The sequence below is a fragment of the Morone saxatilis genome, unplaced genomic scaffold (assembly GCF_004916995.1).
Source record: "Morone saxatilis isolate NCDOM2014 unplaced genomic scaffold, NCSU_SB_2.0 Contig23, whole genome shotgun sequence".
Taxonomy (NCBI): Eukaryota; Metazoa; Chordata; class Actinopteri; family Moronidae; genus Morone; species Morone saxatilis.
Window position 1 is genome coordinate 2,948,844 of NW_023339796.1, and position 3,207 is coordinate 2,952,050.

Genomic DNA, 3,207 nt, shown 5'->3' on the forward strand with positions numbered 1-3,207 from the left:
TTCACACCACTGTACATATATACATATATATATATATATATATATATATATCAAAAGTTAATACTGGCTAACATTAGCCACTGTAGTGAGAGTGTAGTGGTAAAACTCCTGTGTGTATTGAATTGAGCAAGTGTTCATTTTATTGCCCATGGATTCAACTGTGTTTTATTATTAATTCATTCAAATGTTATGTGGTCTCACTTTAAAGTCAACTTGGGCTGAAATTTTACTTTACTGTATGTTACACTGTGGGCATTTTCACTGGCACTCCCATCGGAGCATGATGAAACAGGGAGAGTCCGCACGCTCTTATATGCTGCCAAGGTGTGCAAGTTTATTAGCACCTAAACACGGCGGATGCTTTGAGCGAACTGCCCTTTATTCCTCATGGTTTGGATTTTAATCTGCACCTATTGTTGTTGAGATCAATGTATGTGTGTGTGTGTGTGTGTGTGTGTGTGTACTTTTTTCTCCTTTCTACCGTCTTATCTGAGCAGCATTCACTGACTGAGCAGCTACACTGTTGCCTGTCTTGCTCAAGGACACTTCAGCAGGGCCTTTGGCTACTTAAGAATACACACTGGCTTTCCAAATGCTACTTCATTTGCACTCTCAGTGGTCATGTGCTTATTCTGTTTTCTCACAGGCTTACTATCAGCGCCAGTCCCTCTGTATCATTTTCCACACTGAGAACGATTTGCCCACAAATTTCATGACCTCACGTCAGATTACATTACAGCCCTGTGCGTTTCTGTGTGCTGGAGCTGAATGGCCGACTAGCTGAACCAGTATGACTGGGCACTGTGTGTATTGGAGGGATCGTAATGAGTTTCATCACAGCACAACAGGGACAGCGGTCTTTGGGCGGCAGCAGGGATGAATCTAGCGGCTAATTGGTGTTGTCAGCACTTTAAACACAATTAATGACAGTTCCTTCTCCTCTTCACCTGACCTAATTCTAGGTGATAATTATTGTTTGGGACCTAATTTACACAAATAATTAACAGATGTATGCTGACAAATAGGCAGACTTGATTCTTTGCAAATCCCTGCACCATTGTTTTGTTAATTGGGCCGAATGTAAGCAGATACTGTGACGTGTTTTTCCCCCTCCTCGCAGCTCCTCACTGAATACAATTCTAAGCTTCTGAATAAACAGCCTCGGCTTCAGGAGGTGTGTTCCTCCTAAAGCCTGGATTGAGTTTCACATTGTTATTCCTCTTAGGTGAAGTTAACAAAAAAATAGATGAGCAGTGTGTTTGTTAGAGCTTTTACGACAAAGCTATAACGATCCTTCCCTGACCATTTGAATAGAAAGAGACAGTTTAAAAGTATGGATGTTAGGTCAATGAGAGTGAAGGTATATTATGCAGCATTTAAGGATTCTGAACTGTGTTTGTCCAAATACCTTTAAATCAGTATGTTGAAAAACAATCGTGAATGCCATTTCTATATTGTTCTTTCATCTGTGCTCTTAAGGGAAGTTACCAAAATATGGTTAAATGCATGCTTGATTGCTAATATTCTTATACTGAGCAGCTGAATATGATATTTCTTTGTAGAAAAGGTTTAATTTTCTACCCTGGGTCATTAATAACATTTCTATATTTCGGTATTTGTTGACATAAATGTTCTCAGCACACTCTTTTGCATCCTTCTCAGACTATTTCCCCTATAAACTAAGTTGATGATTTCATTTTCAAACATACACAAACCCCTTATACGCAGTCAAAAGAGCAATTCATAAAAGTCATAATATCTTGTTTTAGGAGGATAAAATGTATAATAATCTCACATCAAGCACTTTAATTTAAAGTTTCATAGCTTGTTTCACTAGTCCCAGATAGTGATTTCTAGCAGCACAATGATTTGAAGTTTCAAGAAACCAGAACTTTCCCTTGACAGATTTTATTCTTTAATACAATCAAACATCTGTAGATTACAGAATGCTTCTTTTGTTTTGTAGAAGCTGATTTTTTTTTGGCCTGTACTATTTTATCTGCAGCACACACCCGCAGTTTGCTCTGCAACACTGCTGGAAGCTTCAACATCCTCCTTAGTACTTGTGACAGAGCACAACAATATGACATACCCGACCAAGCCATGTTTTCACCGAGCAGATTCCCAAGTCATGATAAAAGCATGAATCATGCTAGTGATGGCTATTTGTAAGGGGTTTCCCACCCTGCCACACAAAGGGGGCTTAGCTGAGAGGCAGCGTGTTCTCAGGCATTGTCTCTGGGCTGGGACCACCCGTTCCCCCTCGCTGTCCCACTGTCAGTCAAACAATACAATGCTACAACTCCTGCTTTCCCCCCAACCCCCATCCTATTTACTCAGCCAGCCCCTCCCTTCACCCACCACCCACACTCTGGACACAGGGAGTGGTGACATGGTGTTTTTTTAGTGGTGAATGTGGACTATTAGTCAACAGCTGGGCCACGATTCATTCGGAGGGTAAGTCAAGTCAAGTCAAGACATGGTGGCTTTGCTCAAGCACGCTGCAACAGAGGGCAAAGGACATGAATAAAGAACAGACCAAGCCAGAGGTTTTTAAAAAGTCCAGACACAAAAGCAGCACGAGAGGACTGTTCTGCACTTAAATGTCCTCCAAATATAAGCTTTCTCTCGCTGTCAGTTAAGACACAATTTTGCAAGTTAATTTCAACCTTTTAAATTTCAGTTTCGCCCTCACTCCTTACTTACAATTCAAACACAAGAGTCCATGTTTTTTGATGGTTGCACAATTCCATAAAATGAAAATTTTATTTCATTCTTCAATTGATAAAACTTAAACTGTGTATTGATGTGGTACTCCTTCCTTCTGTAGCTCAACTTTCTGATTTAAGATGACACAATGATGCATTTTTATGTAAAAAAAATATATATTATAGTTTAAGGCCACAGTGATAGAGGTCCTGTCTATGTTTCTGTGTGTCTTGTTATGAACAGTATGCATTTGTATGACTAGGGTGATGTCCATGCATAGGTTTAGCACTTCAATCAGACATTGGCAGGCTGATATCATCTTCCCATATTGGATTAAAATGTAATATAATTTTGTTCTGTGTATTGAGTTGTAGTATCCACAGTAAAACCTTAACAGACATCCCTTCGATAGCTCAGTTGGTAGAGCGGAGGACTGTAGGATGTTCATAGCAGGAATCCTTAGGTCGCTGGTTCAATTCCGGCTCGAAGGATTTGGTT

At 39.9% G+C, this 3,207-nt stretch overlaps 1 non-coding gene across 1 annotated transcript; it reads left to right on the plus strand.

The window, feature by feature from the left end:
• The first annotated feature begins 3,111 nt into the window (after nucleotides 1-3,111).
• Nucleotides 3,112-3,200, plus strand: trnay-gua. The gene is given in 2 exon segments: nucleotides 3,112-3,148; nucleotides 3,165-3,200. It is a non-coding gene; the product is annotated as a tRNA-Tyr (tRNA).
• The last annotated feature ends 7 nt before the right edge of the window (nucleotides 3,201-3,207 follow it).